The sequence below is a fragment of the Kogia breviceps genome, chromosome 3, assembly GCF_026419965.1.
Source record: "Kogia breviceps isolate mKogBre1 chromosome 3, mKogBre1 haplotype 1, whole genome shotgun sequence".
Classification (NCBI taxonomy): domain Eukaryota; kingdom Metazoa; phylum Chordata; class Mammalia; order Artiodactyla; family Physeteridae; genus Kogia; species Kogia breviceps.
In genome coordinates, this window is record NC_081312.1 from 79,287,249 (window position 1) to 79,309,387 (window position 22,139).

General features: G+C 41.5%; 1 long non-coding RNA gene across 2 annotated transcripts in view; it reads left to right on the plus strand.

The window, feature by feature from the left end:
- LOC131752209 (uncharacterized) overlaps positions 1–22,139 on the plus strand; it is a 155,409-nt gene that overhangs the window by 65,165 nt on the left and 68,105 nt on the right. The window lies entirely within an intron of this gene.

Below are 22,139 nucleotides of genomic sequence, written 5' to 3' on the forward strand. Positions count from 1 at the left end.
TCTTATTTAAATACTTATTCCATAAATTATTTTCCTTTGTCTCAGAGAGGCCCATCCCTGGGCCTTCTGACTAGTTGAAATGGTGTCCCTATGTCCTTTCAAAGCCATAGGCAGGATCATGGCATGTCTACATAAAATGCCTTCCTAAAGCATCACTCGGAACCTTACTGAGAGTTCTGAGTGAGGTCCCCAAAGTTCATATGGTCTACAGTTCCCCTCAGTTCCCAGTTTCAAAGTGGATATGATGCTTTATTCATTTCTACAGGGGCCAAAATGCCATTTGCATGTTGTCATTGAGACATTAGACTTTCCTCTCATCTCTAAAGTATAAAATTCACAACACCTATAGAAGTGGGGTTGAGAGAGAGGAGGATAAGAGGGGACCTTCAAAAGGCTGCAAAGCAGAATGGGATAGTAGGAGTGGGCCTGCCACTCTTATAACATGAGGTTTGTTTGGAGGAACTCCTGTAGAGACCAGAGCGGGAAATGGCAGGGTAAAGAGCTGCCTCAACTTTCATGTTGGGAAATATGTTTTTCAGATGTTCTTCCCAGCCAGAAATTGTCAGTATGATAAAGAGACAGCTGTCTGACTTCAAAAGAAAGTGACCTCCTGCCTCCTAAATATCTCTCTGCAGTCCAGGGCTTCCAAAAGGAGCCATCTCTGGATGAAAACCGATTTTCTCTTTGCTGTTTTTTTTTTTCCTAAAAGCTTTGAACAATATGGCAAAAGATAAGAAAGGAGGCTTTTTCTCCAGATGTGCAACGTTTCCTAGAAGAAAAAAGATCTAAAAAGCTTCTGTACCACCTGTCCTGGTAAGGCAAAGAGAGGACTTGACTTCACATGAGAGAGCTTATCAAATAAAAACTCTACTTGTCAGAATTTTCTCTAGTTCCCATCCTACAGAGGCATATCCTGACAAGCTGAAGAGTCTCTCCGCTGACCAAAAGCAAAAAGCAACAAGACAGACTAACTCAAAGTAGGGCTGGGTAGAACTGAGAGTTTATGGAGCTATTAAAAACTAACGGGAGATACTAATTTTACCCTACAAAGAAACAAGAAATATGTCAGGAGATAGAGGCAGAAAAGAGGAGAAATAGTTTGACTTATTACCCATTTTTAATCTTGTCTACATTCAGAAGACTTACAGAACTTAAAACAAGTAAAAATGAAAATATTGAATACATGCAGTCTCCATTTTTCAAGGCCACAGGAATGACAGATGGCATTGTTATGGACTGAATGTTTGTCCCCCCAAAATTCATATGCTGAAATCTTAACCCATCAGTGTGATTTTATTAGGAGGTAGGAGGGCCTTTGGGAGATAATGAGGTCATGAGGGTGGAGCCATCATGAATGGCATTAGTGCCTTTACAAGAAGAGACATGAAAGCTTGTGCTCCCTGATCTCTTCAGTGGGAGCGCATGGCAAGACAACAGCCATCTGTGAACCAGGTAGCGAATTCTCACCTGATACTGGATCAGCCAGCACCTTGATCTTCAACTTTCAGCCTCCAAAACTGTAAGAAATAAATATTTGTTGTTTAAGTCACCCAGGTGGTAATTTGTTATTACCCGAACTAAGACAGCACAGATGAATTGAATCCACAGACGCCCAAAACAAAAATTTCATTTTGACTTTTAGTTTTAATTTTCTTCTCAACCAGAGAATCTAACAAAAGTAAATCAAACTACTCTGAGTTTCAGAAACTTTCTTTTCTATCTCTGTACTAATGAGTTATGTAAATGGCTATTGACAAAGTGAAGAAAGGGAGAAGCAACAAGATTCATTAGACCACATTGTGGGCATCTGTGGAAAGACTATAGGTGGGGGTAACTCAGGTGTCAATGTGAGAGAGAAACAGCAAGTCGGACTCTTAGCCTTACCGCTGTGTTTGGAGGGATATGGAGACTAACCTGGTAGGTGCCAGGCATGTGATAGTTGTAAGATATACATTTGCATTTTTAAAATTTATTTATTTATTTATTTATTTATTGGCTGCATTGGGTCTTCGTTGCTGCGTGCGGGCTTTCTCTAGTTGCAGAGGGCAGGGGCTACTCTTTGTTGCAGTGCGCAGGCTTCTCACCGCGGTGGCTTCTCTTGTTGTGGAGCACGGGCTCTAGGCGCGCGGGCTCAGTAGTTGTGCCTCATGGGCTCTAGAGCGCTGGCTCAGTAGTTGTGGCTCACAGGCTTAGTTGTTCTGTGGCATGTAGGATCTTCCCGGACCAGGGATTGAACCTGTGTCCCCTGCATTGGCAGGCGGATTCTTAACCACTGCACCACCGGGGAAGTCCCTATACATTTGCACTTAATCCTCACAGCAGTCCAGTGAGGTGGAAATTTGTTTCTCTGTTCTAAGTATCATGGTCAAAGTCACACATCTAGAGGTGGTGGGACCAACATTTGAACAAAGATCAAAGAAGAACCAATGTACTTGTTGTGCAGTGAGCAGGTGTATTTGCTCTGTAATTTGAACTGAGAGACAGTTCTGAAAGGTTCTGCAGAGTGGGGGCCAGAATTGGTGCCCTGGCAAACCAAAGCCACAGGCCCTCTGGTATCATAGTATAGGAATCAGCAAAGGAATTGGCTCTGTAAGGCAGGAATGAAGCAGATGCAGAAAGAAGGAGAGACCAGAGGCTGCTGAGGGACGGGTGCATGGTGCAGCATTTAGAACTACAAACGCATGGATCCCCCTCCCGTACCCACTGAATGAAAACCACCAGGAATTTTTTGAGAGTCTTCCAGGTGATCCTTAACTAGCTTGAATAGGATTCTGTTTCTTGCAGTCTTATAATCCCTGACTCTGACAGGCCCCCTGTCCTTTCTACCATAGGTCATTGCCTTTCCTAAGGATAGAAACATGGCAGTTAATTCAGGAGAAAGGTAGCAAAGAGAAGGGGAATGCAAAAAAGGAATCTGATCTGTTGGCTTCTTTCTTCCCAGACCAGCTAAATTGACACTTTCGCAGATGTTTTTGTTCATCACGATCAGAGTTTGCTGAAGGAATGTAAAATCTCCTCTCCTGGATTATTTGCAAAGAGGATATACAGCGACCTACTAGCTGGGCTTGAGTGCAAATCCTTATGCCTGAGAATAAGTGAGTCCATCTTTCAAGTCTAGTCCAAGGATTTTGTTTGTAAAATACTATTATCAAGTTCCTTGCTGTATTGTGCAAGTTCTGCCCCCTGGATTCAATAAAAGGGGACATGCCTTGCTCATTCTAAAAGGTGCTGATTCTACATATGACCAGAAGGAAATTGTCATGGAGAAAACTACATACTTTTCCACTTACCTATAGCCTTCTAAGGAGGACGGATCTTAGTGAAGAATCTTGGTTTGTGGAGTAGGGTAAAGGGGATGAGGATATAATTTTTGAGGGAGAAGAGAGTTAAATTGTTTGCATGAGAAAAGAGATGTGGGGGAGGCTAGAGCGGTCTTCAACCTTGATGTCACATTGCAATAACCTGGGGAGTTTTTAAAACTAGGAAACCTGAATTTTAGTCCCAGTGATACAAATTCAATTAGTCTGGGTGGGCCCTACCTGTATATTATTGAGAACAACTGGTATATAGAAAGGAAGACCTGATGGTTGGTGGTTTTTGATGAAATTTTCCTGTGCCATAGAACATCTCTGTCTTCTTGGAACATTCTTCAGAAAGTCTACACTAATCATTAATGCTTTGGAAATGTGAATTTATCTCCTCCCTTCCTTCCTCCCTTCCTTCCTCCTTCTTTTCTTTCTTCTTTTTCTTTTTTAATTCAATGGAATATCAAGTCTAGCCTCAAGATGGGTGTGGAGGGGCAGAGTATGTGCTCACCATCTTGGTGACACTCTGGCAAAATATACTTAACTGCTGCAAAGAAACAAATTGAGTAGAGGGTTAGGAAGGCCATAAATGAATATAAGCTGTTAGTGGTTTTGTCCTTTTTATTGCTTCTGTCAAGTGAAAACAATATTTTCAAGTACAAAAGCTTCTTTTCTTGGTAGGATAAAAGTACAGCACCCACTTTCCAAACAGAGCATTATATATATAAAACCCACATACACACAGTGGAGCACAAACCAACAGAAAATCATATGTTGCTGCCTTGGACATTTTATTATTCAGGGGATGACTAGGTTGTTTGTAAATTTTCCAGACCTTTGTTTTTCTGGCTTTTAGACATGTCACTGCTCTTCTGCAAAAAGGAAAGATATGGTGATGGGCTATGGAACAGAAAAGGGCCAGTCAAGCTAAGGCTGGTACAGGTCTTACAGGTGAGGGATCCTTTGGCTTTTAAAGGTGAGAGAGAGGTTGGGCACAGGAGAGTCCACTCAGTTCATTCTGCCATCCGTTGGAAATGCTGGCAAAATATCAATTAGTAAGGGAGGTTGAGAAATTTGAATAAAGTGGTGATTTCAGTTTTTGTCAGATGCTTGATGAATATACCATTGAAGATGAGGGTACTATAAGTTATTCAAAATATTATTTATAGAACATTTCCTCCATGCCAGGCACAAAGTACTGAAGATAATATAGCCCTCATCTTCATGGTCTGTTTCATCCCCTCCAGGATTCATCCTTTAGAACAATATTCAGTTGCAGTTTTCAGAACAAGCCTGCTACAACTGAGTTTGTTCTGTTACTTAAGGCCTGAAACAAAGCTTCTGATCTAGAGGAGGAATGAATGTATTCAGGGACCACCCCCTCTCCTCCTGTCTATCCAGGAATATATCAACCTTACCAAGTATCCAAAAAAAGGGCTGAGGTTCCCATTCAGAGTACTGGATCTAGGATTCATGATAGAATTTTCCACCTTGAAGAAAAGCTTAAGTCATAATTAGGTTTCCTCCATAGCTGAAACAAAACAAAATAAAAATGAACCCATAGCGTTACCAAAGTCCATGCTAATAATATTATGGAATATAAAATTTATGTTAGTCATGTTACTATTCTCACTCATGGCCTATGATGATACATGTAAATTTCAAATAAAAAACTTTTTCCCACCACTTAAGAAATCAAACCAAAGCCTATCTAGAAAAAACCTATCTGCTGACTCTTAGGCTCCAGGGAGGCCAGTGTGATACCTCAACGTGATATCTCAACATGCTACAAACGTAGTCACATTAATCTCTGGGAAGGGTGCCTGTATATGGATGGAGAAGTGGAGGGCTGGAGGTTAGGGAGAACAGCAATTATAGACCTTTATCAAATCAGGGGAAAGCAAACAGAATCCTGGGCCACTTTTCCAGTCTCAGCCTATCAACTTAAAGCAGATTTGCCTTGTCAGTTTTTCAAGAACATTGTCTAAGATGGTGGCTTGTTTATTTATTTCTTGGATTTATGGATTGACTTTCTTCCAGAAGGCAACCCCAATTGACACATACATTTGTTCTTACATATTAAATCATCTTTTTTTTCTGGAGAAAAGAGATTTTCAACAAGTTTCTGGTAGTCCCATGTGCTCTTTTCTTGTTCTGTATTGTGTTTTTTTATGTGCCTCTGGGGGTAGATTATTTTCCATTCTCAGCACCTGTGTTTCCTCCTCAGCCTTCCTGGCTGCTTGTCTGGGCTGTTTTCCACCTTCCAGACCTTTAAACAACTCATAAATTCAGTGTTCTCTGCTCACAATTTTGAAATCACAAGTTAAATGGTTTTGTCAGCTCAATAAACTCTCTTCACTTAAAAACAATAAAATAAAAAGGAGGAGGGCTTCCCTGGTGGCGCAGTGGTTGAGCGTCTGCCTGCCGATGCAGGGGACACGGGTTCGTGTCCCGGTCCGGGAAGATCCCACATGCCACGGAGCAGCTGGGCCCGTGAGCCATGGCCGCTGAGCCTGCGTGTCCGGAGCCTGTGCTCCGCAACGGGAGAGGCCACAACAGTGAGAGGCCTAAGTACCACACACACACAAAAAAGGAGGATTAACAGGTACCTGGAAGAAGCTCTCTATATTGGCAAGACAGATTAGGCTTTCCCCAAAGATACCATGGGATTTAGAGAAGAAACTGGCTGGATTTGTTTCCTCACGTAACTTAAATATTAATAATAAGATGGCCAGAGCCATCCTAATTATATGTGTCTCTATGCATGTTTGTGAGCTCAGAGAGCCAGTGGTAAGGGGACCTATACTGCAGTCACAGGACTCTTCTCTGCTCTGTGGAAATAGCAGCCAGTAATACTCTTTCTCTGTAATGATTTTCCACTCCTCTTTCTAGAAGGCAAACTTCTATACTTCTTGAACATTCTAGGTTTCTAGACTCTATCTTAGGCTTCCAGAGCATTCTGTGGTTGGGTCACCCATCTGCAAATTAAATAACATGTGGTCTCATGCTTGGGAGAGAATTGGCCACTGCCTTGATTGATCTTTAACTTTCATCCTCACTACTAGTTCAGCATGAGATTCTGAGTGTGCTGGGAAACTCCAGCAAGGAACCACCTGCCTTGTGAAAATGTCACCTTCTACTTTTGCTTCTTGGGAAGCCTGGACCTTCCAGGCTCTGAAAGCCTTTAGGCATCAGGCCTTTTACGTCCCTCCTGGAAGGAGATACATGCAGGTGAATCTGAAAGTGGGCAAATTTTGTAAAAGATAGAACAAACAGAAACTGATTTCTCAATAAAAGGGTTGTTGAGTGTCTGGGATATGTTTTGTCTCTGTATCCCTAGTGTCCCTAGCATAGTGCTTGGCATGGACTAGATACTTAAGAACTGTTTGCTGAATGACGTAATGAATTTGAATCACTGCCTTAAGTGGCTTTGCCAGTGAAGGCAGGTGTTTTTACTGCCTTGCTGCTCAAAGGTGGTCTTTTGAGAGAATCCTAGGCCTCATCAATCTATCTATCCAGGTGACAAATACTACTGAGCACTTCCTATGTGCCACTTAGCACTTTATCTGAAATTGTCTAGTTCAGCGATCCCCAGCCTTTTTGGCACCAGGGACCGGTTTCATGGAAGACAATTTTTCCATGGACCGGAGGGTTGGGGGAAGGTTTGGGGATGATTCAAGTGCATTACATTTATTGTACACTTTATTTCTATTACTATTACATTGTAATATATAATGAAATAGTTATACAACTCACAATAATGCAGAATCAGTGGTAGCCCTGAGCTTGTTTTCCTGCAACTAGATGGTCCCATCTAGGGGTGATGGGAGACAGTGACACCTGAAGTGTGTTGCTTATGTCCTGTCTACTCTGTAAGATGCAGCTTAATTGTCACTTGCCACTCACTGATAGGGTTTTGATATGAGTCTCCAAGCAATTGATTTATTATGGTCTCTGTGCAGTCAAACCTCTCTGCTAATGACAATCTGTATCTGCAGCCACTCCCCAGTGCTAACATCACTACCTCAGCTCCACCTCAAATCGTCAGGCATTAGAGTCTCATAAAGAGCACGCAACCTAGATCCCTCGCATGTGCAGTTCACAGTAGGGGTCATGCTCCTATGAGAATCTCATGCCACTGCTGATCTGACAGGAGGCGGAGCTCAGGCGGTAACGTGAGCGATGGGAGTGGCTGTAAATACAGATGAAGCTTCGTTTGCTTGCCTGCTGCTCACCTTCTGCTGTGCAGCGTGGTTCCAGTTCATTGGTACTCCCTGTCCCCACCCAACTGGGCCCTAGAACATAAGCTCCAAGAGAGCAGTGATATTTCCTGTTTCTTGCTGAGGTGCCTCAAGTGGAGAGCTTAGGGACAGAGAAGAGCCCTCAAAACATGACAGATTGAACTTTCTTTCAGCTAGTATTATACAACTTGCAAATATCTCCAAATCATTACATGTACCAAAACCCATTGGTGGCTGGGGGAAGCGGCTCTTGTGTTGGCTATGGCATCTTCTTCCATCACAGACCGCTTCTGCACCTACTAATCAGCCTTGCTCTCACCCCAGTCTGTGTCCCAGGCTGACCCTGCATCCTACACCAGCTCACTGGATTAGAGCAGATATACAGATTCTGGAGATTCTTTGTTATTTTTGCAAAGTTCAGTTTTAAGACATAGAGTCTGGTATTTGTTTTAGTCATTTCTGTTCTTATCGTATTTCATAAAATCCGTAAAATGCTGAAGGTCAAAGGTGCAACTTTCCTCTGGTGGAAATATGCTTGACTAATGCCTTTGGCAAAACTGTTTTCTCTGTACTGCTGGGTTAGGATGGGTCTTATAAACCTCTCAGACTTCAGGCTAGAAAAAAATAACTTCTAGACTGAAGCCTGCCTGCAAGATTTTCCCAGGACCCTGGAATGTCCTTTATCCTACAGTTGCTTCCTGAGTCCCTGTGCTGAACCCAGTTTCCATTACAGAGGGAGAAAGATATTTGCATAGAACGCCACAGTTTACAGCTTTTTCATATGTTAACTTTTAAAAATCTTTGCTATTAAACTGTGAAATGTGTGTCATTCCAGTTTTAGAGATGAGGAAATAGTTGCTTAGAGAGTTTAAATAACACACTAACCAGAAATGGAGCTGTCATTCCAACCCAAGTCTCATGAATATGAACTCTACAGCTATGTCATGAATGAGTATCTGAAGTTTGCTAGGTATTTTTGTTTCCTGGTTACTTCCCTGTGGTTCCCCAAACTTGTTAAGCTGGTTCACATCTTTAGGCCTCTATATAATGCTCTGCCGTCTGCCTGGAAGAACTTGCCCTCTCCTTTATTTATTTGTTCAGGTAACTCATATTTATCCCTCAAATCTGAGTTCAAGGGAGAAGCACAGGGGTAAGAATGGGCCCTGGAGTCACACTGTCTGGGCCCAAATCTTGGTGCTGCCATTTACCCTCTGTTAGGCTTGGTGTGGTGGCTTAACCTCTCAGTCCTTTGTTTTCCCATCTGTGTGATGGGAAGAATTTTAATGCTTATTTTCAAAGGCTGGTAAAGAAGGAATGTAGATTCCACATTGCTTAAAGAATATTCAGTTTGCTATTGTTTCCTCCCAGTTTAGAACCATGTTACCAGTCTCCCCAGCTTCTCTGAAATTGCCTCTTGATGGCCCTGGGGTTTCCAGTCAATCACCCATCTCCAGAGAGAGGATAATAAAAGGGGGAAAAAAAGAGAGAAGAGAGGAAGAGCATGGAGCAAATAGAGGCAAACACCAGTTACAGAGAAACCCTTGCCAGCTGAAGGGAAAGAAGGAATATTAAAATAAATGTATCAATGTTTTTCTGGGAAGGATTTGGGAGAATAGAGAAGAGAAATAGCTAAAAATGGCACTGCCTGTCCTGGCAAACATGTCCTGGCTCAGAAAGATCTGCTCTGAATCCAGGAACCAGCATAGGAGTCTGGAACCCAAGTCAGCAACTCTGAGGCAAGAGAAGGAAAATATGAGAAGAGCTGGCTTGGAAGGAAGGAGGAAGGATGACAGGAATCATCTTTGTGGCACTTGGGGTGTATTTACGTTTTAAGGAATTATGGGTTTTTTTAAAGGACAATTTTTTTATACACTTTTTTTTTGCTTAGTAACAAGACCCACAAAAGGCATGTATTCAACCAGGATGTCAGTTGCTCAGCTCATTAAAATATTAAGTGAAACACTGATGACAATTACATAGCACTGAGCCTTTTTGTCTGCTAAAGTGTGCCTTTCATTGCATAACAAAGTAGGTCAAAAGTTTGTTTTGTTATTTTATTGTTTCTTTTTATCTTAGACTTTTGATGGAGTTCCTTTTAGTGGGTAAAATGGTTGCCATGTTTGGTGGGGATAGTTTGAGGACAGGAACACTTGAATGACTCAGAAGTCTACTTCTGGATGGCAAAGAAAGGCTCCCTCAACTTCTCTCTGGGATAGCAGTCATTCATCCAAAAAGATTTGCTGAACCTCTACTCTGTGTCAGGCCTTGTGCTGTATGTTGGAAATACAGTACTAAGCAAGATAGATACTGATGGATACCATCCTCATAATGAGACCTTTGGCTCCTACTCAGGTCTCTTTATTTGGACAATACCTCATGTTCAAAATCTCTCTCCCAATCGCATATAATGAACATATCCTAAGACTTCACCTGCCAGGCTCTGCTATGAGAAATGAATACTGGTAGTGACTGACGTATCGGTGGTAAAGAAGAGTTACATAAGTCACCTCCCTGTGGGCATTTGTACCTGGAATGTATAAAAGTATACACCTGGAAACACACAAAGCCTGAACACACAGGACTGAATTTCTGCTAGTGGGATTTCAAACATACACACATTTTTATTTATGTGGCAATCCCATAGGCATACTCACATTTTGATGGTTATAATATAGAGTTAGCATTTAGTGAGTGATTACCAAGTACCAAAAGGTATGCTTAAACATTTTCAATGAACAAACTCATTTCATCTTTAAATTCTGTAAGGTGTCAAGAACTGCAAAGGATCTGAAATTGTGCTCTATTTGCAAGTTTTTGGATGCTGGCAGAAGACAGGAGACTCCTGGGTCAGAGAAAAAAGGACTTTATTACTCACAACTGAGCCTACAGCATTAGCATCAGCATATGTGCCTAGTTCCTCTGGCCCTGAAGTTCTGTGCGGATGGCAGCACATAGTGTATGGTGTTATAGGAGGGGAGCCGTAAGCTTAGGAAACCTAAATCTTTTATAATGAGCAGTAAGTATGCCTGCCCTTTGCTCCGAAGGAGATGCTATTTCTATCTTCCACAGCTGCTTGGTTTACAAAACCCTTGAGAAAGTAGTCTGGAACAACGGGCAGTCAGTGTCTCACAAGATATGTAGAAATGTAAGAAACTCATGGAGAACAATGTCCCAGAAGTAGGTACTATGAATATGTTCAGAATCTACTGAGTAAACTGAGACTTAGCGAGGGTAGGTAACCTGCCTCAGGTCACAAAATTAGTACATGTGTGACTAGCATTTGGACTAGGCAGTCTGATTCCAGAGCACATGCTCTGTGTAAGTAGTGTTTTAGTTTAGATCACTGAAAGCTAAATCTGAGACCAGAACTTGGGTGCAGGTAGGTTTATTTAGGAGGTACTCGGGCAGGTTCCAAGGGCTTACCCTGTTTGGATGGCACCACTTACCTACTTATTAATTTCCATGTTTAAAACCACTGTGTCACTGAACTGAATCTGATGCATGTAGACTTTGGAGTTTTGTGTTACAAAAAGGTTGACTATCTCTACTGCAGAATTTTATATATAGTTATTTTCTATTTCACTACAATTTTATATTCTCCCATTTTTAAAACTTCCCTTAATTATCCAATCTGTACTTAACATACCTTTTAGGTAAACCAAACCAGGAATGCAAAAATGATACACTCCTTTCCCTGAGAATAACTGGCAATAGTTACATACTTGTTTTGCCGGTGAATAACACCAACTGAGACTGAGTTGAAAGTGCTAATTTTGATAATTTTTACTAGAAATATAATATATGGCAGACTCAGTATATATCTTCAGAATTCTACTTATTTATATCTTAGCATGCTAAGCAGAGTTTTTAGAGGTCACTTTAGCCTTGCAAAGAGTGACATAGATAGGTAATTCATACAGCAAATCTAAATAGCATAACCCAATCGGTTGTCCTATCGAGGTACTTTACGCTTTACTTTCCAACTCCAAATCTGCTTCTAAACCAAGTGGAAATGTTATGAGAGTTAGAATAAAAGAAGACAAAGAGCACTGAACTTTAGAGCTGAGATTTGCCACCAGTGAGTTGTGCAAGCTTAAGCCAGACACTGTTGGCTACAGTTTCCTGGTCTATTAAATAGGGCTGGGGTACATGATACGTGCTTTTTCCCCCTAGTACTAATTGGAATATGATTCTAATATAGTAAATTCTGTTGAGAAGCCAGTACCTAGAATTGAGTTGGGTACTCTTTATAGTTAAGAACAAGGACTTTGGAGCCAGACAGACCTAGGTTTAATCCTAGCTCTGCTGATTATATAACTTTGGGCAGAGTGCTTAACCTCTTTGATTTTCTATAAAATAGAAATGATAATACTTCCCTTTCCATCAGTATTTCTACATATACCCGACAAAAAACCTCCTTTGAGCTCACATTTCTGTTTTATCACCATATCTATCTCTTACTCTTATATAGTAAAGCTTCCTAAGAGTTGTCTCACTATTGTCTCTACTTTCTCATCTTCCTTTGACCCTATAAGAATGAGACTTCTATTCTTATGACTTCCACCAATACTATTTTCACTCAGGTCACTAATGATGCCTTCTGGCTAAATCTGAAGAACATATCTCAGTTATCTCTCAGCAAAAGCCAACATAGTCAACCACTGTCTCCTTCTTGGAACACTCTCTTCCTTTGGCTTCCAAAAATTTGCCTTCTATCTCCTTGTCTCTTCCTTTTCTGTTTCCTGTGGGGCTCCTCCTCTTCTGTTTGCCCCTTACAGGTATTGTTGTCCCACAAAGTTCTACTCTAGGTCCTGTTTTGCTTTCTCTACAGAATCTTCCAGATATTTTAAGTATTTTCGTGTCTTCAAGGACCACCTAGCATATATGCTGATGACACCTGAATCTTTATCTTTAGCTCACAGTTTTCCTGAGTTTCAAATCCACATACACAACTACATCCTGATTATTTCCACTTGCTTATCCCTCAGATATGTCCCACAACACGTCCCAATAAAGCTGATTATCTTTCTGCCCATGTTAGTTTCCCTATTTTGGTGACGCATTCTCCATCCACTCAGTGGCTCAAGCAAGAACCTTGGGCATCATCCTTTTCTTTTTGTTTACCTTCACCTCCCACATTCAACTAAGCAGGTCTCGTCTTAAGTATCTCTTGAATCCATCTGTCTTCTCCATCTCCGTGGCCATCTTCCAATTTAGGCCACCATCTTCTCTCATCTCCGTCGCTACAACATTCTCCTTATTTATCACATTGATCAGTCTTGCTGCCGTACTGCAGCTGAATTGGTCACATCATTTCCCTTATTATAATCTTTCAAGAGGTTTACCTTGCCTTCCAGCTAAAGTCCAGACTACTTTTTACGATGACTTATAAGACCCTTTGTGATGTGACTCTGCTCACCTCTCCAGCCTTGTCTTTCCCTCCTCCCCCTGTTCCGTCTCCCACACACACCCGATGCTCCATTGAAACAGAGCTTCTTCTGGTTCCTCAAGTTGAGCCGTGTTCTTTCTCACCCTGAGCCTGTGTGTGCTTGTTATCCTCTTAGCTGGAAATTCTCTCCAAACTCTTCCCCCATCTCTATCTATATCTCCACCTCCAGAAAACCTTTCCTGATCTGTGAAGCTCCTGCTGGGTATACTCCCTATATGCTCCCCTCTGCATTTGCCCAGTCACCACACTTGCTACCTTGTATTATAATTGTCTGCTTATTTACTACTATCTCCCACTATGCTAACCTCTGTAAAAGCAGAGGCCCTGTCTGTCTCACAGGTATTCCCTGCACTTAGCAGAGCCTGACTCGTGGTGAGAACATAATCCACAAATAAAGTACTTACTGAATGAACAAATGTATGGAAATCACCCAGTAGCTTGTGTAATAAGTGCCACTCTTTAGCCATAATTAATAGTAGGATATTAGAATATTTTTTAAAGTATTGGGATCACTATGGATATGATCTGTAGATCATACCCATATCATCTGTAGATCATCTGTTGGCTTCTGTCTGAATTCAGGAGCCGTGTAGCCCCACAGAGGGAACCCAGTGGCTTTCACAGTGAGAGGAGGGCTGGAGAGGGAGAGCAGGATGGTGGAAGAGGCTCACTGGGCGGGGCTTTGGGACCGTAACATGGCTTTCACCAGAGCACCTAGAATCCTTTTGTTTTATGCACTGGGGTGGCATATTATATTATTATATTCTGTATGGGGTTAAAAAAAAGAAGGAAAAATGAAACAAAAAGAAAAAATATCCCTGATATAAGGAGATTATCAAAACAAGTCTTACAAAGATGGTTCTACAATTAAGTAAAGAAACTGAAGTGTTTGCTTTAAAAGATATAATGGAGGCAGGGATTGTGGTCACTACAACATAGTATATACTGTTATTATCAAGAATGGGTACAGTGCTCTTAAAAACTGTCCTGGGATGATGGGGTTGTATATCTTCTTAAGTTTATGTCACTTCTTAAATCAATTAAACTGACTTACACTACCAACTGACATTTAATAACACGATTATTAACAAGACTGAGAATTTTATCATCTTGTTCTTTTCCGTATCTCTTCTGTGTATTTCTATTGTTTTAGAAAACTGTACTTGAGTATAATAGGACTTTTTGCTGCGTAGACAGGGAGAAACATATATAATCAGACTTAAGAAATTAAATTAAAGCTAGTACTAGTATTTCAGTCCTAATCTGCTACCTCTGCTGATGCGTGGTCAGAGATTTTATACCTTACAGTTCCCAAGTGAAATTCTGCATTTCCATGTCCCACTTTTCTAACATGAGAGGTGGCAAGATGTTAGACAAAAATATTGCTGTTGGAAGAGAAGGCTTAGGAGGTAAATATTCTCTCTATTATCCATTCACTCATTCATTCATTCAAAAATATTTATTCAGAGCCTGCTCTGTGCCAAGCACCTGCAACAATTTCTAGTATTTGGACGTATATCAGTGAAAAAAATAGATAAGGTCCCTGCTGTTATAAAGCTTATATTGTGATGGGGGGGGGGGAGAGAGAGAGAGAGAGAGAGAGAGAGAGAGAGAGAGAGAGAGAGAGAGAGAGAGAGAGAGAGAGAGAGAGAGAGAGAGAGAGGGAGGGAGGGAGGGAGGGAGGGAGGGAGGGAGGGAGAGAGAGAGAGAGAGAGAGAGAGAGAGGGAGGGAGGGAGAGAGAGAGAGAGAAAATAAGGAAACAATAAACAACATAATTTGGAAAAGTGATGAGTTTTATGAAGCCAGAAGAATGATGATGTGCTATAGGGATTGACACCGTGGGAAGGTGGGGGTGGATTGGGGCTGCTGTAGCCAGATGGCCTCTGAGCTAAGTGATGAGAAGGAAACAGCCATGTGAGGAAGTCAGGACAGAGCCTTCCAATCAAAGGCAGAGGTGAGGGCAAATTTCCACCCTATGCCTTCCCCTGTGGTCCTCAAGAAGGAAGCATCTGAGGTGTATGAGAGATGCCAAGCTTCCCTAGGCCATTTCAGGGACCAGGGCCAAGTGGTTTGCTGGGAAAGCCCAACACTGCCTAAGTATAAAGGGGCATCATGGAAAAATAAATGAAGAAAGGAAAAGGAGAAAAGTCACATGAGTTCTTTTATAAGAAGTTATGTGTTTTGGTAAAATGTCTGTTTTTTTCACTTTAAGATTTAAGAACAGAATAATCTTAAAACTAGATACAAACAACAAAAAATGCCCCTAAATTGTGTGGACATTTAATTGGAACCTGTGCTCATCCCACTTGGCCACTAGAGAGCAGCATTGCCTATCAAATGTACTGGAGGTTTTGCGCAAGAAAATCAATCCCACAGGTAGTACATCTCTGCCATCTCTGTTTCCTGTTCCTCCTCTGTCTTCCCCATAATCCACCCTTTAACTCCCTGCCGTCCACCTATCCGAGGACACAGTCTCAGTGTTCTGGTTAGGCTTTCTGTTTAGAGAGGAACCTCTGACTTGTTAGGAAAAAATTAAGTCAGCACGTTTAACCTTGTTGGAGGTGTTTTGACCCTGTTGCCTCACCGTGGACCCTTTCGGTGGGTGATGGGAATCTTGGGGGTCTCTGGGGGCTGTGGTTGGCTCATTCTGCCCAGTTCTTCAGGATCAGACTTACTATCGGGGAGGCACAGGAGTTTAACATTGTTAAGTTAGGGAGCAAAGGAGCTTTATTTCCTCTGTGTGTTGTTGGATAGGCTGTCATCTGGTAAGTTTGGTGGCAGCAAACCTGGCTTCCATGGGCGTGGGGACCATGCTCACTTCTTTCCCAGCATTCCAAGCTCCAGTCACCTGCGTGCAAGTTCCATGTTCTATGTTTTAGCCTTATTTTTAAGTTGGGCCTTTTATGAAAAAGTGTGCAAGACAGTGAGTTCAATAAGAGAAAAGTGGAAGAGAAATGACAAAATTTTAGCTGCAGCTAAACAGGCAAATTAAATGTAAGATTTTAAAAAACGGTGTAAGAATTTTATACAAATAAATTGTGTGAATTTATAATATGGGCTTTGCTTCCTTCCAGAGAAGGATTCAAGGCATCATGCAGAACACATTGCTATGAACATTGGGTAATTAATTATATTAATTCAAGTTATATTTAGTGTGCTCCATTTATGTGCCAGGAACCAGGGGTATACAGGTGAATAAGACAGACACGGGTGGGCTCTTATGAAGCTTCTATTGTAATTAAATAAAGATGTGAATGAGGTCAGGAATCATATAAGAGTGTGTGTGTGTGTGTGTGTGTGTGTGTGTGTGTGTGTGTGTGTATGTGTGTGTGTGTGTTGGTGGTTCATAGCTGGAAGGAATTTTAAAGATCATTATCTCCAATACACTTTATTTTATAGATGAGGAAATGGTGGCTCAGAAATACTGTGGCTGATTCAGAGGTGAAACAGTTCATTTGAGCGCTGAAATTTGCTCTGAGCAAATTGGAAAATACTCTAGGTTACTTAGCTTTGAGTGCTTGATAAAAGGAAAGAGAATAGTTTGGAAAGGGAATCTTCTTTTGGGGGCCATTTACTGAAGAAATGATCATATGGATCCTTATGTCATGGATACAGAGGGACAATGAACATTCTTTAAACGATTATTTAAAAAAATCATCAGCCCTTCATGAAATTAAGCCATACAGTATTTATTGAGTTGTATTTCAGTGAAGGATTTCTGTGTGAGGTTAAGCTACTACATAGTCCAAAAATGTAACTTTTAGAAATTTAACCTTACATAATTTAATGTAAGTTGACATAGGATAGAACCAAAAGAATCTGGAGAAATGTTTGATTCTTTTTTTTTTTTTTTTTTTTTTTGTGGTATGCGGGCCTCTCACTGCTGTGGCCTCTCCCATTGCGGAGCACAGGCTCCGGACGCGCAGGCTCAGCGGCCATGGCTCACGGGCTTAGTTGCTCCGCGGCATGTGGGATCTTCCCGGACCAGGGCACGAACCCGTGACCCCTGCATCGGCGGGCGGATTCTCAACCACTGCGCCACCAGGGAAGCCCAATGTTTGATTCTTTTAAATTTCGCCATTGAGTAGACACTCAGCGAATATGATTAGTGAATACCTGATCCAATTGGCTCTTTTTTTTTTTTTTTAAATAACATGTTTGGGGCTCAAGTTATCTATCTAGTTGCCTCAGTACACACTTTTTGCTTATGTAAACTTGTCTTAAAAGAGAGAAATAGAAGGGCATACTCATAAAAGAAAGAAACTGGGAGGATTGCATTGTTGTCTTTCATACTTTTCATTTGAACATAAATTTCTAGAGTTGGAATTCTGTCTTGGATTTTCGGTTCTGCTAGCACACTGTGCTCAATAAAAATTCACCCATCAATCAACAGGACAGAAAATTCTATCTTGGCAGAAGCAGTGCTCCCTGTCTGTCCCATAGGAAGCCAATTAGAGTGTTAGGATGTTGTAATGGATACAGAAGTTAAGGAAAATGGCAAAAAAAAAAAAAAAAAAAAATCCCCCCCAAATCAAATAAAACATAAAATTGAATTAAAAAAATAGATAACACTGAAGTATTCAGGGGAAACTACTGCCCAATTCAGTTTTTCCCCTTGACAGTATCCTCAGTGTAATGGAAGTTTGCCTACATGGGTGGCATCTTGGATGCCCCATTTCCCTCCTAGAATATGCTGTTCAGGATGGGTCGTGGTGGCACCGTCCATCTTCCTAACAGCTCACCCAGAGGCCACTCACTGCAACACTCCCAGGAATCTTTCCATCTGTCTGCCACCATCATCATCAGGGAACCAGCTCCTGAGCTCCTCTGGCTCAGCCTCACTTGGTCAGAAAACAAAAAGAACAATTCATCTGGGAAGGGATAAGTAGGAAGCTGGCAAGACAGAGAGAGCACTATTGACTACAAAGAAGAAAGGGAGGGTTGGTGTGGGGAAGGAAAGTGAGACAGGCAAATTGAGAATTCTTCCTGTCACAAACCCTCTTGAGAATTGATGAAAGCTATGAAGTCTTTCTCCAGGACACTACATATGCATATGCATGCATAGTTTTGCATAAAATTTCATGAATCCCCACCTTCTTTACACACAAGTATACCTCTTGTTTCAAAAGTTAAACTATAGAAACTATAAGCTTTCAAATCTTATTAACAACCAAGAAATTCTGAAAAACTCTAATCATAGCAACTTTTTTTTTTTCTTGCGGTACATGGGCCTCTCAGTGTTGTGGCCTCTCCCGTTGCGGAGCACAGGCTGCGGACACGCAGGCTCAGCGGCCACGGCTCACGGGCCCAGCCACTCCGCGGCATGTGGGATCTTCCCGGACCGGGGCATGAACCCGTGTGCCCTGCATCGGCAGGCGGACTCTCAACCACTGCGCCACCAGGGAAGCCCGCAACTTTTTTATATTAAAGAATTTTCTTTCTCCAACTGTAGTCTTGCATGTATCTTTCAAATACACTCATTTTTTTTTTTTTTTTTTTTGCGGTACGCGGGCCTCTCACTGTTGTGGCCTCTCCCGTTGCGGAGCACAGGCTCCAGACGCGCAGGCCCAGCGGCCATGGCTCACGGGCCCAGCCGCTCCACGGCACGTGGGATCCTCCCGGACCGGGGCACCGAACCCATATCCCCTGCATCGGCAGGCGGACTCTCAACCACTGCGCCACCAGGGAAGCCCCAAATACACTCATTTTTAGAAGAAATTACTAGAACACTAAGAAGGGCCAAAATGGACAATTAAAAGGGTAAAAACACTTGTCATCAGTGTTTTTTTCATGTTGCATAGCACACCTTTGAGATTTTTGCATATTCATTTACCTAAAAGTAATTTTGTTTAAAAGAAAAAAGACTTCATTCTATTACCAAATTCTAGAGGGCTCAGATTACCTGATATTTGACTGTTCAGGGCTCTTTTGGGAAAATCATAAAAGAAAGCAAGTTCATCATCTACCAGGCTCATGCACTCTGTATCCTGAATGGAGGGGGCACATCCTCAAGTCCATTTAAAGACATGCTAACTACAAATTGCACATTCTTCCACTGTTTCATTATAGGAATGTGAAGCTCATTCTTATCTCTTCTTGAAGGCAGGTCTAGGGCCCTTGACTTATCTTTTTTTTCCAAACACCATGCAGATAAGAGGTTTTCGCCTTAGAATGGAGCACTAAGGTAGCAGTGCCTGGACTGTCCACAGCCAAAGACACAGAGAAACTCTCTCTACCTGCCCTCATAACACTTGGGGGAGCAGAAGGGGCAGAGGTAACAGCTGGCGAAGAGAAAATGTGGGCGGAAGTGAGGGGAAATCAGTAAAACAGAGATACAAAAGTAATGTGCTGTCCACACCATAAAGGAAAATCATGATGAAGGCCCAAGTTAACTCCCATAATGCTTTCAGGGATCAGAGAAATGACACTATCAAAACAGAGCATTAGTTTTCTGAAGCCTACAGGCTGAATTTTATTTATTTAAAGTCAACTCCCATTTTAATACAAAAAAAAGATAACATATTCTACATCAAAGGGAGAAAAACTTTTCCTAATGTATCCACTTCTCTTCTGAAGCACACGAGCTGTCGCCATATAATGCTTTGTGGTGTTTTCTAGACTGTGCTTTCCTTTCTTTGCATCAGGAAATGCACAGTAAACAGACTCAAGCCTGGGTCTGCTGTTTCTCAATGCCGAATGGCAATCATTTGATTTTGTTTGTGTTTTTGAATGCATTGTTAGTTTTAACTAAGATTTATATATGTTGCATGAATGATGTTTCAAAGCAGGAGAGAAAGAGACTGAGAATCAGATATGGATAGGAAATCAGTCCTTGGTAAATTGTATAAAAGTGTGAATCACAAGCTATTGAGAGGATTGGGCTGGAGTAGTCTTTGCGGAATTATTCAGTTTTCTCTGGTGACCATTCATTTCCCTTGGAAGTTCAGTCAGTGGTTGCCTGGATCTTGTCAGAACTGGACCTCTTCATGAGGATGGCACAACCTATCAATTTTTTGGATATTGTTTCCATAGCTTTGAGAACAGACAAAAATTACCATCTTGCTGAATTTCTGGTCTTCTCATTGTTCTTCATATATTTTGCTCATTTCTGAGCCTCAGTGTTAACTAGTTCTCTGTGTGTATAGAAGTCAATTTTAATATACTATAGCGGGTAAAACGATGGACTTGGCATTCGGGTGGCCTGGGTTCGACTCCCAGGTCTGCCATTTACTAGCCATGTGATAATTACTTAACATCTCTTTGCCTCAGTTTCCCCATCTGAAAAGGAAATAAGATTACCTACCTCACAGGGATAGGAGGAGTAAATAAGTAACATACAAAAGTTGGTTAGAATAGTATCCAGTACACAGTAAATTCTTTACTATAGAGTGTTTGCAGTGATGATGATTGTTGTTATTTTTCTAACTACAGCAGTACAGTTTTTTTCTCTGGGGAACCACTAACCCCTTCCCTGATCTTGTTCTGATATGGTTTAGATGGGGCTGACCCCACCTGCTTCCATTCCAGGGGTGGAGACATAACCCAGACCTGGCCAATCTGTGAATTCCACCCCCTTAGCTACAGAGGTTGACTCAGGGATAGGAAAATGATATAAGTTGGTCCAGTCAGGGTAAATCACAGAAGTTTGTTTGGGACTATAGGGAAAGAGATGCTGTCTTTTGTTTTGGGTGGTTAAGGGAGCAAGATGTAAGCCTGGCAGCTACCACATAGAATCAGTCAGTCTGAGACTGAAGCTAGTACAGAGGAAGGCAGAACCAAGAGATGAAGAGGGAAAGAGAAACCAGTTTAAGCTGTGGGACCCCATGATCGCAGCCATGCTGGGAGCCCCGGGGCCACTCCTGCATAAGGTAGTTTGTACTGGGCTTCACTGACTCCCACAGACACTTCCTCTGTCCTCTACCTGATTCAAACCCAGCCCATCCTTTGAGGCACAGTGCCTTCTGGAAGTGATGCCTCCTTTTCTGAGTGCCCATAGCACCTACTATCTGTGCCATCAATTTAGTACTTACTATCCACCCTAGAAAGTTTATTTCTGCAAATGCGTTTACTGTATCTCTCCAATTCTATGGTTTGGTTCCATGTTTCACTCCTTGGTGGTCTCCATAGCACTAGCACATCTGCTGGTTCACAAGGTTGGCCAGATATTTATTATTTGAATTCCTTTTATCCTCTTAATGCCCATCAGGAGTGAATTTAATACCTCAGCACACATAGGAATACATGAAGTAAACTAGAGATGGGTTGTTCAGAACCCTAACAACAGAATAGAGTTGTTACATGTAGGAAATTTTTGAGAGAGGAGCCCAGCCCCCCTGAACCTGTAAGGAGCAGCAACAATAGAATGTGGACTTGTTTATATTTGTCCCACCAGACTGTAAGCTTCATAAGAGCAAAGACTGCCTCTATTTTTTAAACTCTCCTCCAGTCAGTGCTATATGTTCCCAGTGCTTTGCACAGTGCCTGACACATTTTAGGTGCTCAGTAAATACTTGTTGAATAGATGCTGCATTTGCAGTACAGGGGCCTCTCAGAGCACTTACCTAACCCTTACCAACATGTAAGGGAAATATAAAGTAAGAAAGGAATTGCTGGTTCTATGTAGCCAACACCTTCCTCCCATTATTCTAAACCCCTTCTACAATCACCTTATTTCTCCAAATCACAAGAATAAGTAAAGCCATTCCTTAGGATGACAGATGAGGTGTAATGACAGAAGCATGTTTGGAATTTCTAGGTCTGTGAAAAAACCAGTATGAATTCCAGACCCAACAAAGAAAGGCTTACTGTCATTAGAATGAGTGAGTGAAGCAGTATGAAAGCTGAATCACAGATTTAGAAAAAGGTACTGCATTGGAATGTTCAACATATACACAAAGAATTCTGGTTTTTGATCAGCCTTATTTTCTTAGGTAACACTATGTAGCATTAGTTCCATAACAGCTTTAAGGTTTATAAATTGAAGAAAATATAAACCACTTTTTTTTTTTAATTAGCTGATTCTCTCCCACAGAAAGTGTTAATACAATAGTCATCCGCTTTCCCAACTCAGTATTTTCCATTCACTCCTTTCTTCAATGATTCATTTTTCTCTGGTCAATATTATCATTCTAAAATTATTTTTA